Source organism: Gossypium arboreum, chromosome 8 (assembly GCF_025698485.1).
Source record: "Gossypium arboreum isolate Shixiya-1 chromosome 8, ASM2569848v2, whole genome shotgun sequence".
NCBI classification, from domain to species: domain Eukaryota; kingdom Viridiplantae; phylum Streptophyta; class Magnoliopsida; order Malvales; family Malvaceae; genus Gossypium; species Gossypium arboreum.
Window position 1 is genome coordinate 28694243 of NC_069077.1, and position 15481 is coordinate 28709723.

The window sequence follows — 15481 nt, forward strand, 5'->3', positions numbered from 1 at the left end:
GCTTTCAACTCTCATGAATCACTTCCACTAATTTATCAGAATCACAAATCAAATCAAATCAACCTCATATCTCTTTCTAGTCACCTTTAAACTTTAACAAATCATGTCGGAGTATATCGTCAAAGTTTTGAATTACTCTCTGAGACTTACCACCTATTTACAGGTGTATTACCGTGCAAAGATACAACTGTGTATTCATAGTTTCCTGTAGCTCTTTTCATAATTGGGATTTAACCCTCGGATCTCAATCCTAAATAATGGAGATTGATACTTTGCATAATCGAATAATCCCAGAAAAATCTTACTCGGCTGGTTTGTTAAACAAGAAATCTATACACGAATGATCAATTACAATCCGATAACATCTGTGACTGTATCTGCTTTCCCAGAGATTAATCAATAACTACCCGCAATCTTTCAATAGCTCAAGTCTTTAACACTATCTTAACTTCTGATCTTTCTATGACATTCGACACTTTAATTCTTGAAATCAGGGAACATGTGGCATTAACCGTATGAAAACATGAACCATCACTTTACATTCTAGTAATAAAACACATTCCAATCTGTTCAATAGTACATCACTGAAAAATCATGAATTCATTGCTCAATTCGAGCTGAACTCAGAACCAGAGCTTCGGTTAATAGTATCTTCAACTGTTTTCAACTTTGCTAACATGCATAGACCATCCAAATTTTTTTAAATTTAATAACCATCATTTAGAACAGCTTTAACTCATAAAAGCATCATCAGATTAGAACAAATCTAATAGGTGTATCTCGATATCATATTTCTAGAATATCAATCCTTCATTCAGATTGTCCAATGATATACTCATGAATGCACAAAATTTATTACCATAACTGAGGATGCTTTAACTAAATGTAACTCAAATCACATTTCAACTGACCAATTCACTTTGATAAAAACAACCAAGTCAATTTTGATTATCAAATAATAACATAAGAAAATGCTTCTTTCTTCATGTTGTTAGGACAGTTCAAACATGCAATCTTTCATAGTTCTTTCAACATGCTAGTCATAGATATTTACTAACTGTATTAACTCATATGAAACATAACATCCTGCTTGAACTCACTGATAATAATCAAAATTACCCGAGGAAAGAAAATCAGAATATAATTTGATCTTGACTATCATAATCCACACTTTTGCCGATATCGACTTCAAAGATAAGTCATACTTGATAAATTAAACAATAAGGATGATAAGAAAACCAAGATAATGAAATCCAAGATACAAAACCATACTGAATGTCCTAGAATAGTACTCATATGAAATAATAGAGATCTTGACGATTCCTCAGAGAAAACCAAAAGGAAAAGAAACACTGTTCATACATTCGTCAACTCTTTATCTCTGACGTAACAAAATAGGATACCAATGGAAGGTAGAAGAATACCAATCATAAATTAATCAGACCAACAATGCTTTCATCAGAAAAGAAGCATCCTCAAATACCTCTAAGAAAATGAGAATACATAGAATACCCAGAAGAGATAATTATAAATTACTCAACTGTAGTTGTCATACTCAAATATCTTTACAATTCAAACATCATTCCTCAGACTAATTCTATCATTATTAATCCCATAATATTTCATTCATTAACAAAAATCAATTCAGAAGAATTCCCAGTAAGTACAGTCTTTAGACATCATACCTGAATGAGTCGATTAGCCGAGATTAACTTCTTCTCTAACCGTGGCATTGTGCATTCCAAATAATCTTTAGAATAATCTGATATCTCTCTTATAACTGTTTTTACTCGCTAAGTCATTCCCATCTCTGATCACATTATTAATTATTCCACCACTGAACTCTTTAGTTCCCCACTTGTGAGTTTATTCAATATAAATCTCGTGAACTTTGTTATATGACACTATACCGGTAAGGGGGTGAAGATTGTAAAGCCTTTAAAGTTTTGACTCTCATACATACACATATACAATATAGCATTTAACATTAACATAATATCATATATTCTAATTCATACATCTCTAGGTTTCTACTAATCATGAACACATTTTCAAATATCTTAGTAACACATTCAGTATTATCACATATAAATATCAACCAATCGTAATAAGCTCATCTCAAAATAAATTTTTCATGTTATTCACTGCAAAAAGTCATTCTGATTTATCGAAATGCAATGTTCAATCGAAACGATAACATTTTATTCATATTCCTCAACTTTTGGTTAATCCATTGTATTGTATCCATTAACACATACATATCATCACAAATCACAAAGATCAATTCAAGCAGATCAATATATTCTCTAAGTTATACGAACTTACTTATACCGTTTCAGCATAATCGATGGTAGCTCAGTTGGAAAGCATCCCTGCTTTAACCAAAACAAATCTCATCGGAGTCGGGAGATATCACACTATCACAGTTCACCTATGGCATGTATATTAGACGATAAATGACTAAACTATAGCTCTGATACCATTAAATGTAACACCCCTTACCCATATTCGATGATGAAATAGGGTAAGAGACATTACCGAAACACATACGCTTGGAAACATATTAAACCGAGTCATAAAATTTTATTCAATTTAAAATAATTCATACACATGCATATCGTCCCTTATACGGGCCTATGAGGCCTAATACATACTTTGGAAGTGGTCTGGGACTAAACCGTGAACTTTAAAAAATATTAGAAAATTTCTTGAAAAATAGGGGTATACGCTCGTGTCCAAGGCCGTGTCCTTCAGACAACCATTCACATGCTTGACTTTCTATAATTAATCATCACACACTCATTCAACCAAATCATGCAAGCTTGCACATCCACAAAATACAACATTATAAACATATAACCTAACTAATATTAAACATCCTCAATGGCCTTATACAAAATGAACTATCAATTATTATAGGCCAACTCATAATAACATATACACATAATCAAGTCTGTATACATGCCATAGACTTAAAATTACTTGAAGATCGTTAATACTATACCAATCAATAACTTGTTAGGGTGATAGAATCTCTGATGACCTCCAACTTGAGCTAGCATCTGTGACACTATAGGAAAAATGAAAGGAAGGGGGGTAAGCATTATCGCTTAGTAAATAGGTATGTAAATGACAAGTAGTCTATTAACATGCTTTTATAAATCTTCACAATATGTTCTCAAGATAATACAATCATAATTGCACATAGTTCTACTTTTTATTCATGTTCATCTCAAATTTATTTATATCTTGAGATACGAAACTCCAAATTAAGATCATCTACTTTTCCCTGAAACTAGGATCATATCTCTTCTTACCATAAAATTTTCAGGATTTTGGGTTTAGCCAATAAGTACAGTTTATTCTTTAAAGCCACCCATGTTTTTCTGTTCGATAGTTCCAACCCCTCTGCACTAAAAATTAATTATCTCTTTTTACAAGATTTAGATAATGTTTCTGTTTGTTTTTTTCGAAAATAGACTCATTAAGGATTTTAAGAATATAAGTTATAACCCATAATTATTTTTTTACAATTTTTAATGATTTTCCAAAATCAGAATAGGGGATTCTAAAATCATTCTGACTCTATCTCACAAAAACTAAAATATCTCATAATATGAAATTCTTTTGCTTACACTGTTTCCTTTATAAGAAAATAGACTCAATAAGATTTTATTTCATCTCTTATCCAACTTGTAATTCTATTTCTACCATTTTTGGTGATTTTTCAAACTCACACAATTTTTTCTCTCCAGAACTGTTTTATTACTAAATTTCACTCTTTTATGTTTTCTTTGTAGTAACTTTCATTGTAACACTTACTCCATATCAATCTTACCAAAGTTCGATCACATATCGAACATGTTGCTCATAAATTTATACACATGAACCTTCACTTATTCATCACATAGTCATATTCAATTACACCTAGTCATTTCCCGTTGAACACATCGGAATAATAACGGATGCCTAGTGACCTGCACATAGTACCACCCTTGTAGTCAAAGCTACCTTCTTCACAAAGTGGCCTTTATGTAGTACCACACTTGTTACCAAAGCTATCTTTTACACATAGTGCTTACACTTACCACACATGTGATCGAAGCTATCGGGTACGCATAGTAGCCTGCACTTAGTACTACACACGTGACCTAAAACCATTTTAAACACATAGTAGCCTGCACATAGTACTACACATATGTTTTCACAACGGATCATTCATATCTTTTCTATTCCAGAGGTCCAACCAGAAAATTCCTCACTGTTCAACATTTTATCAATTCATCCATAATCAATTTCAATTCATAATTTACATCAAGTGATCATTCAATATGCAACCACCTTTCATATAATAACAAAATATTATAACATAAGTAAAAACAATATCTTATTTACATACAAAATTACCTCGGTAAAACAATCGGTGAAAATGACTTATTCATCATATTCTTTGTTTTCCTCTCGTTCTAAGTCTGAATCTCGTTTTCCTTAATAATCGAGCTTGGAAGCTTGAAAAACCCTAGCCATGGTTTCCCCTTGTGAAATTCGGCCATAGCTTGAAGATGGACACAATTTTTCTTTGATTTTGGCTTTTTAATTCTTTTAATTACCAAATGACCAAAATGCCCCTAACTTAAAAACATTCTATTTCACCTATTTCATGTCTATTTTTTCCAAACAATTATCCAATGGTCTAATTACCATTTAAGGATCTCCAATTTAAAATTTCAAAACAATTGGACACCTCTAGCATGTAGAACTCAACTTTTTCACTTTTTACAATTTAGTCGTTTTGATTAAATTGAGTGGCCAAATGTTAAAATTTTTGAATGAAATTTTTAAGAAATCATTTCATGAAATTGTAGACCATAAAAATGTAATAAAAATAAACTTTCTTACGTCGAATTTGTGGTCCCGAAACCATTGCTCCGACTAGGCCCAAAATCGGGCTGTTACACAAATTTGCTCTGTATGCATAATAGCCCAACTCACCTCTCCTTTGATGCAGCCCTTGCATCGTCCCTCCTAGCGAAGTTCTATCCCACCTGTGATGCAAAAGCATAGAGGTAAGTTCATGGGAACTTAATTAGTGAACCCTCTTTTACTTGAGTTTTATCAGCGAACTTCATTATCATTCTCTTTGACTCTGGTGGATGCATCCCTTAGAATCTATTCATTATACCATGGGTGTCACACTTCGCAGTGAAGTCATATATTGCCTTTCATATATTTTGTCCCACTCTTGTGTTCCTTGACTTATTCTTTTCTAATTCCTTAACCGTTCCCATTGCAGAAGGGCTTTCAGACATAATGTTCTAGGTTCGCCACATACTATCGCGCACTTTAGTCTCATTGTTCTTATCATGTTACTATACTCAGTTAGCCATAACACTTCGTACAGAGCTTTTCTTTCAGAGTTCGCCATACTTATTGTTCCTTCAAAAGACTTCATACAACTTTTTATTTGATTTTGCCATGGGTTCTTTTCTTCCCATTTAGAGTCCACCACAAAGGCGTTTCTTTCAAATGGTTGTCACAAAGGTCATTTTTTGGATGTTGCCACAAAGGCATTCCTTTTTATAAATAGCCACATAGGCTTTCTTATCTTGAGATTGCCGTAAAAATGTCATTTTCATTTAGTACTCACCACAAAGGCTTTTCTTTCAAAGTCTCGCCACAAAGTTGTCTTTTAAGAGGTTCACTACGAAGGCTTACCCTTCCAAAGTTTTCCCACAAAGACTATCCTTTAATAGGTTCTCTAGAAAGGCTTACTTTTTTTTATCATCTCTAACACTTATATCCCCTACTATAGCTGTATGTCCTTAACCCTACTATGTTGCTAAGACTTACTCTTTTTCTACAACATAGTAAGGAAGACCATGGATCTTACCTTGACATGAAGCACTCATAGGTGGGAATTTAGATCAGCACCTCCATTTTGGTAAAGGAAGGAAGCACTTTAGATTGCTTTAGATCTAGACCAGAGAAATACTTCCTAAAGAACGAAGAAGAAAAACTCCCTTTTTTTTTCAATTTCTGTCTATCTAAATATACAACATTTACCCCTATATGAACTTGACACACATCAAGATTCTATTCTATTTGCAATATAGTTGGTTTACAATTGTAAGAAAATATGTATGACAATCCATGGCTATATATATAAATGAATATTTTCAGGTCAAATTCATCATTTTTTTTTCTAACCGTCTTATTAGAATATAACCAACACCTTAACTATCCAAACTTGGTATGTAACACCTTTTGGCGATATCCCTTGTTCTTTTTTCAAGATTCCTTAACACTTTACTAAGTTTCACTCTTATAAATGACTCACTTTTTGAGATATGTTCCTTCAATATCCTAAATGTTAATGATTCACCCAAATCCATCTACCAAAGTAACGTTTGGGAGGACAGAACCACACTACTATTTTTGTAATAGCCCGATTTTGGGCCTAGTCAGAACAGTGATTTTGGGACCACAAATCCTACGAGGAAAAAATTATTTTTATTATATTTTTATGGTATACAATTTCACGAAATGATTTCGTGGTAATTTCGTTCAAAAATTTTGACGTTTGGGCACTCAATTTAGTCAAAAGGACTAAATTGTAAAAAGTGCAAAAGTTGAGTTCTACTTGTTAGAGGTGTCCAATTGTTATGAAATTTTAAATTGGAGGTCCTTATATGGTAATTAGACCATTGGTTAAGTTGGTGGACATTTTGGTCATTTAGTTGTTAAAATGAATTAAAAACAAAATTAAGTCCTTTACTAGTTAAAATGAATTAAAAACAAAATTAAAAGCCAATTTTTGTCCATCTTCAACCCCTTGGCCGAAACATGCATGGAGAAACCATGTCTAGGGTTTTTCATGCTTCCAAGCTCAATTGTAAGTCCGTTCTACCCCTATTTTTAATGATTTTTACATTTTTGAAATCCTCGTAACAAGATCTATCTTTTTCTACCACTAACTTGAGATATGGTTAAAGTCTAGAGTTTTAACCCATGATGAATATGTGTTTATTTTGATGTTTAATGTTAGAAAATGCATGTTTATGGTTAGAGAAACGACTTTTACTAAGTGATTTTTGGTAAAAATGCATAAAAGGACCTATTTGTAAAAGTTATGAAGTATGTGTTAAAAATCTGATTTAATTGAAAATGTGGGATTATATAAGCAGGAAAATGATTTGGCTATGCATGGGTAGTAAAGAAATTGAAAAAAAATTCATTTTACGAGCCTAGGGACTAAAATGCAAATATATGAAACTTTAGGGGCAAAAGTGTAATTTTTCCATAATGTGATTTTTGGATCACATTGAATAATATGACTAATAAATAGACTAAATGTGATATTATAGATCAAAGAAAATGAGGTTCGGACCTAGAACGGGGGAAAAATGAGAAATTGACGGTTAGGTCCCTTTTTGCCATTTGGTATCGAGGTAAGTTCGTATGTGAATAATACATTATTATGTTTGTATTTTAAACATTTTAAATTCTTCGCTAATGTGTGGAATGAATGGTTAATTCTATAGATGCAATTGACAAGTTCTGCTAAGTGTGAAAAATTTCGTTTGAACTTTAGGAATAGAATAGGATACGAGTGACATGTCACTAGGAACCCTGTGATTTATGAGCTCATGAGATATGTGATATATGTTTATGTGGTTCTTAGTGCTGGTCTTGTACGTCCTACCAGTGGCTGGGTAGTCCAGCATGTGTTGCGGATACCTAACAACTTGTGTGTGTAGCCTGTGTAGTTACGTCCTGACCGACAGCTTGTGTGAGCAGACCCGTGAGTAGCTTGAGAATGAGCCTTCATGTGTTATGAGATATGTGGTAGATTTGGCTATGTATGAGGCATGTATGTGCAAGACTTTCCAAGTATCCTTTAGTATTCCGAGTGGTTCAACGAGTATATCAATGATGAGATGAAAAATGTATAAATATGTTACGAGATGGTACAGGTTTGTACAACAACTCATGAGTAATGAGCTCGGGGTGTGATGAACATTCGGTAAGAATGTATTCGAGTAGGTTACACTTGAGAAATATTGATAACCTTATGAATATTGATTTACACTTAAGATAAATGGATACATGAAAAAATTTGATAATGATCATTTGATAGGTTTATGAGCCTAATTGAATTGTGATATAGTATGGTTTATTTATTTTAAATTGTGTTCCATTGTGATATAGTATGGTTGAACTATATGTTGAAATTATAATTACTCATAAATAATGTGCATGTGATTAAGAGGACCGAAATAATTGTTAAATAATATGATATGTTATAACGGGGAGACTGATAAACTGTAATTTATACATATTTTTACCTTATGCTTAACACATTTTATGGATGATTTTTCCTTAGAATTGGTGAATTCGATGCTCCTAATGCCTTAATTTCATGTTTTATACTTAGGAGAGCATAGGATAGCGAAAGGAACGAGAAACGGGCCAAAAACAGAGAAAATGGGCCAAATTACGAATTCAACAAGGCCTAGACCTCCTCACACGAGTAGACCACACGGCCGTGTCAATTTGGTAGAATCAAAGCACGACTCACATGGGTGGACCACACGGCCGTGCTTATTAAACAGGCTCAAGCACGGCCTGAAGTAATCGCACACAGGCGTGTCACACGGGCATGTCCCTGCCGAGCCCAAGTTGAGTACAATTCAGAAAAGGCTAATTTCGAGGGTTCTTAGGCATTCCAAAGCTTATAAATACACCCTAGAGGAGGAAGAAGAGGGGGCATAGAGAAGGAGGAAGGAATTACTCGAAGAAATCTGATTGTTCCATCTCAGAAGTCGGATTCATCATCAAGACTAAAGATCTCCCCTCAATTTCCCTTCAAGAGTTTTGGGTTTTCTTTATGTTTTGTATTTGTTATTCTTCTGAGATGTTTTCCTTTTTAATTATGAACTAAATCTCCTAAATACCTAAGGGGAATGAAACCTAAGACGAATCTTGTTATTATTTTCTGAATTGTATGATAAATATTTAACTTGTTCTTAATTATGTGTTCTTAATTCTTGTTTTGATATCCCAGGATACTGATTCAAGATAAGCTGTTATTCATAGGAGGAATAGACCCTGTCTAAGAGTACATTTGTCATAATTAAGCGGAGTTGATTGCGTGCCTAGAGATAGGGTGACAAGATTTTGCCGGATTCGGGTAAAACCTAATAAGGGGATCCATAGATCGAGTTAATGCAACCCTAGAGTGTTAATTAGAGAAAAGTTTCAATTATTCAATCTAGGGATTAGATGTTATTAGTCTTGAATAGGGATAATAACATAACTTAGGGATCTCTATAGAGCAAGTTAAATAAATAAATCGTCCGATTCGGAGCCAGAATAACAAGTAAAGTCTAGGTGGACTTTTCCTTAGGTATTGTCTTAATTCAATCGTTTTCCAAAAGTAATCTCCCAATTCTACTTTCTATGAATTCTTAGTTTAGATAATTAGTTAGTTAAAACAAAACCCCCTTATTTTTAGGCTAGATAATAAAAAGACAGTCATTACTAGTACTTTTAGTTCCATTGGGTTTGACAATCCGGTCTTGCTAAAACTATACTACTGTTCGATAGGTACACTTGCCTACATCGTGATAATAGTTGGTTTCAAGAATGATTCATTATAAATATTTAAAACCTGTCACACGAAAATCGTGATCAAGTTTTTGGAGCCGTTTCCGGGGAACTAAGATATTAGGAACGCTCAATTTTTATTACTTTAGCCATTTATTTTTCTTGCAATTTAATTTAATTTAATTTTTTATTATTTATTAATTTACTTTTTCTTTCTCTTGGCAGGTTTTTATAGTTTATGACTAGAAGAAACCCGTCAGGACCACTACTTTTTGACAAAGAAATCGATTGCACAGTTCGCAGAAACCAAAGAGAAATAAGGCGAAGCTTAAGATACATAGAGAACGAGCAAGTGGATGATACTAAACCCCCAACCGAAGAGATGGCTGAAAACCAAGACAATCAGCTACCTCCTGCAATTGCTATTAATCAAAATACTGCTCTACGTACTATGTACAATTATGCTAAGCCTTCTTTAACAGGAACTGAATCAAGCATAGTTAGACCTGCCGTAGGTGCAAATACTTTTGAACTGAAACCTAACACAATTCAAATGATACAATAGTTTGTTCAGTTTGATGGTTTGCAAGATGAAGATCCCAACGCTCACTTAGCAAACCTTTTGGAACTATGCGATTCATTTAAAATCAATGGCATTTCTGATGATGCCATACGTCTTCGGTTGTTTCCCTTTTCATTGAGGAACAAAGCTAAACAGTGGTTGAACTCGTTACCACGAGGGTCAATTACTATTTGGGAACAAATGATCGAAAATTTTTTACTAAAATATTTTCCCCCGGCTAAAACGGCTAAATTACGTAATGATATCTCTTCTTTTCTGCAGATGGATTTAGAAACACTCTACGATGCCTGGGAGAGATACAAGGACCTTTTGAGAAGGTGCCCTCACTATGGGTTACCGCTTTGGCTACAGGTTCAGACATTCCATAATGGCCTAAATCTTTTGACTCGACAAATGGTTGACGCAGCTGCTGGCGGAACCATCGACATTAAAACAGCTGAAAATGCTTACGAATTTATTGAGGAGATGTCACTGAATAACTATCAGTGGCAAGTCATGAGGAAAAAACCAACGAAAATAGCCGATGTTTATAACGTCGATTCGGTTACCATGCTCTCTAATCAGGTAGAAATCTTGAATAAGAAAATTGATGGTTTTCTTAGTTCTTCACAGGTTCACCCAGTAATGCAGTGTGAAGCAAGTGGAAGTGGCTCAAGCAATTCAAAATACCAACCTTATGGCCACAACATGGATAATGAACAGCTAAATTACATGGGTAATAATCCTCGATCTCAAAACAACCCATATATTAAAACTTATAATGAAGGTTGGAGGAATCATCCCAATTTCTCATGGGGTGGTCAAGGAAATCAGAGACCACCTCTAGGCTACCAACAACCACCCTACCAACAAGAGAAGAAACTGAACCTTGAAGAGATGTTGTCTAAATTTATCTTAGTGTCAGAAACTTATTTCCAGAACACCGAGACAGCACTTAAAAATGAACAAGCGTCGATCCAAGGGCTTGAAACGCAGACAGGCCAGCTCTCCAAACTAATCTCTGAACAACCACAGGATAGCTTGCCAAGTAATACTGAACCCAACCCAAGGGAATAGCTCAACGTAATTAATGTTCAAGATGAAGAAGAATTCGTTGAGCCTAAGCCAGAACCGAGGCAAGAAACTGTGGTAAGCAGAGATCAAGGTGAGGTCGGTTATGATAAAAAGAAATCAGTGAATGTCGAATATAAACCTCGTATGCCATACCCTAACGTAACAAGTAATGACCGCTCAGATGAACAATTTGGTAAATTCCTTAAACTCTTAAAAAAATTACACATTAACTTACCGTTTATTGACGCTCTATCACAGATGCCAAACGCAATGAAATTTTTAAAGGAGCTTTTAGCAAATAAGCGGAAGTTGGATGAGGCATCGCATGTGGAGCTAAACGTAGTTTGCTCAGCTATTTTGAAAAATAAGCTACCGAACAAATTAAAAGATCCAGGGAGTTTTACAATTCCTAATTTAGTTGGTAGTTTAGATGTTAACAATGCATTAGCTAATTTAGGGGCTAGTATTAACGTCATGCCCTACAAAATGTTCAAACAATTAGGTCTTGGGAAACCCAAACAGACTAGGATGAGCATTCAATTAGCAGATAAAACTATAAGATTTCCTAGGGGTATTATTGAAGATGTGCTAGTTAAAATTGATAAATTTATATTTCCCATTGACTTCATTGTTTTAGACATAGAGGAGGATAGCAACACTCCTTTGATTTTAGGAAGACCCTTTTTGGCAACTACTAAAATGGTTATTGATGTTGGCACAGGTGAGCTCACACTCCGTGTGGGAGACGAAACAATCATCCTTCAAGTTCGCAATTCTAGCAACACATCAAAAATTGAAGGTGATTGTTTAGACCATTCTACTAAAACTGACAATATGGTACAACCTACTTTGTAGGAAATGAGTCTAAAGGAAGCACATGAGTCATTCTCAAGCAGTAGCAGAGGACCTATTCATGAAGATCGAAGGTTACAAATCGAGGAGCTAGATGAATAGCGGACACATAAACGATAACACACGATAAACCAAAACTACGACAGAACGAGCTCAATACCTTTCCAAATCAACCTAAAGTTGGAGATAAAGTCTTATTAGATGCTGTAGATCCGATCCTCACATTGTCACTACCACACCGAATGAAGAAATCCCTCTTACGGTACATAGCATTTTCCCATTCGGTACAGTCGAGGTGAGTCATCTCAAGTTCGGCCCTTTTAAGGTAAACAACACCCGTCTAACACCTTATTTTTATAAGAATGATAGCAGGAATGAAGAGTATAAACTCCTCGAACCACCATGACCATTCAATGGAGAGGTAAGTTGAGCTTAGACTATAAATAAGTGCTTCTAGGGGGCAACCCGAGCACTAACTGTATTAACTTCTTTAAAATTTAGTCTTCAACACCTACCTTACTAACGAAGCTCTTGAATACAGGTTTTCCACAGAGACACAGCCAAGCACACGGGTGTGCTTAGGGCAGTGTGAAAATAGGGCAAAGATTTACCCAACACGGGCTACGATAAATCGCGATGGCCGTGTGGCGAACCTGCCAAACCAACACGGGTGTTCGACACGCCAGTGTTTAGAACCCGTGGCTAAACCTGTCAAATCACTACGGGCGTGCGACACGCCCATGCCAAGCAACCGTGGTCGAACCTGTTAAACTAACACGGGCGTGGGCCTACATACACGGGCGTTGGAGAAGTGAACAAAGCCAGGCACGATCGTGCAACACGGCCGTGTGCACCCACACGCCCAAGGAACATGAGCGTGGACTAACTGTTTAGACGCGCCCAAATTCAAAATTCGCGAGTCACACGGGCTAAAATTGGGGAACACGGACGTGCTCCATGGCCGTGTGCCCCAAAATCTATAAATAGGCTGGACTATTCATTGTCTTCTTCACCCAAAAACCCTAACCCTAGACACTGCAAGTCCACATGCCCTCCCTGCCACCCCCGTGTACCGCTTCCAACTTCATTCCTGACGCTTATTCCTCCATTTTTTAGCCTACCATGTCATCTTCATGTGGTAAAAAGGTCGTTGTCCCTGCTTCAAACAAAAGGAAGGGAGTATCATCTTCCTCGGGTCCTACTGCGAAAGTTTGTTACCCTTTCCCAAGGTTCCCCATCGGGCCCAAAGAAGAACTATTCAAAATATTCCGGGCCCGACCTTTAATTATGAACCCTTTGCATTGGTCGGGTCATGTAGAACAAGTTCAATTGGTTGAAGCGATTCGGCCCTCCTAACCACCGACCCTTGGGAGTTATTCTTTGGGATCATCGAGCCAGCATACCTCGAGATCACGATGGAACTATGCTCAACATTCCATCTTCAGACTGTAATGACGAACTACGATGATCCCGGCATGGTCCAATTTCGCCTAGGCAGATTAGTCTGCCAGCTTAGCATCATAGAATTTGATACTGCACTGGGCGTATATACAGAAGAATTCAAGGAGGAGAATAAATTAGATTCTCTCAACGCCACATCCATTGTTCTCCATCACCTTGCTGGGACACACTAGTACCAGGTGGGGCCACCTACAATCCTAATCGCTCCAAGGCATCGGCTCTCTCTCCATCACTAAGGTACCTACACGCCATTTTGGCTCACACGATTATAGGAAGGCGAGAAAGCACTAGCGTTGTAAACACTCACGACACCTACTTTCTATGGCATATGTCACATGGGCACGTCATCGACCTTGCCTATTTCATTGCCCTCGCCATTCAGCACCAGACGGAGCGGCATAGAAAGGGGGTCATCTCCATTGGCCCCTATGTTACTCGGTTGGCTCGACACTTTGGGTCCTTAGCACCGCAGCCCAAGAATCATCCTTCACCCTCATTGGCCAGATGTCTCCACAAGGTATCTCGAGCATGCTTAGCATGAGGATGATCGATAAGTGCCAAGGAACCTACCCTCTTTAATATCGTCTCACCCAATCTACCGAGGAGGAGGCCTCCGAGGACATTCTTGATGATGTCCCTCCATAGTAGAGGACCCACTGTCTCAGCCACCACCACTCTTTCGTCTAGTTCATGCGGCGGCTTCATATGCTGACATTTATGAGTGCCTCACTCGATTCGAGCAAGAGTGTTTTCAACGATTTGACAACATTGATACTACTCTATAGCAGATTTGTCAGCACCTCCACATCTCATCGCTAGTCCCACCTCACGAACTATCTAGCGATGAAGATGTTTATAAACTTTTATTTACTATTTTATGTTTTTATTTTTATTTTATTTTAAGACTAATTTTTATTTTTCTTTCATCTTATTTTTATTCAGATTTATAATTTTTATTTAACAATTTTGAATTCCGGTTATTTCTTACCAAGTAGTCATTCTTCCTTATATACTTTCTAAAAGAGTTCCTGATGCTATCACAGCTATAAAAAGCTCTAAAGCTCACTATTACTCAGGGACTCGAAACTCCACTGGGAATGGTTCTCCACGACTGCCATATCCTGCTCGTCCATGACCATAGCTACCACTAGATATAATATTCTTTTAGCACAGGACTTATGGACTAATAAACCTCTACCACTGCCGGGGTATCTTCCTCTACCCTCACGTCGATTATTCTCTGAAACTCCAGTTCAAGGAAACTCGTTCATCATTCAGGAAGTTTCACTTCTCTCCCTATCTTATTTTTATATTCTTATATCTATCTTTGTACATTGAGGGCAATGTACATCTTAAGTGTGGGGGGTATTCATTTCACTATCAGAAAAATCCCTGAATGACTGTCTTGTTCTCTTGAAAAGCTCTCATATCATATTTAGGATAAATTTTGATTGATTTATGATTTTGATTGATACATCCTGAATTAAAACATAGGCATTTATGCATTGATTGTTTAAACTTTAAGACATTAGGGAATCAAGCATGATAAGTTGACTTTTAAGAATTTAAAATTTTAGGTTGTTTTCCCCAAAGTTTAGGTATTACTTTGAGTTGGAATTCAAAAGTTTTAAACATCAAAAAGCCATAATTTTTGTGAGATTTTGAGCCTTTTGAGTATCTATTAATTCTTTCATGCTCACTTTTATTATTTCTTTGAGTGCGTCAGTATTGAACTGTTATTCTAGAACTTGCTTGATTATGCATGTCAAGACCACACCATTTGATTTGATATGTCAAAATGATTAAGGCACTTAGGATTAACCCACTCATGCCATGAAAAGCCTACCTCCACGATTAACCCTTAGTGAACCCCATTAAGCCTAACAAGCCATTTCTTGTATTACCCTTAATATTAACCCTTAACCC

The 15481-nt window shown here is 36.0% G+C and overlaps 1 non-coding gene across 1 annotated transcript; it reads right to left on the reverse strand.

Moving 5' to 3' along the window:
* Window positions 1-10417: 10417 nt before the first annotated feature.
* Window positions 10418-10524, reverse strand: LOC128279740 (small nucleolar RNA R71). Its single transcript, XR_008269936.1, has one exon. It is a non-coding gene; the product is annotated as a small nucleolar RNA R71 (small nucleolar RNA).
* Between the last annotated feature and the right edge of the window lie 4957 nt (window positions 10525-15481).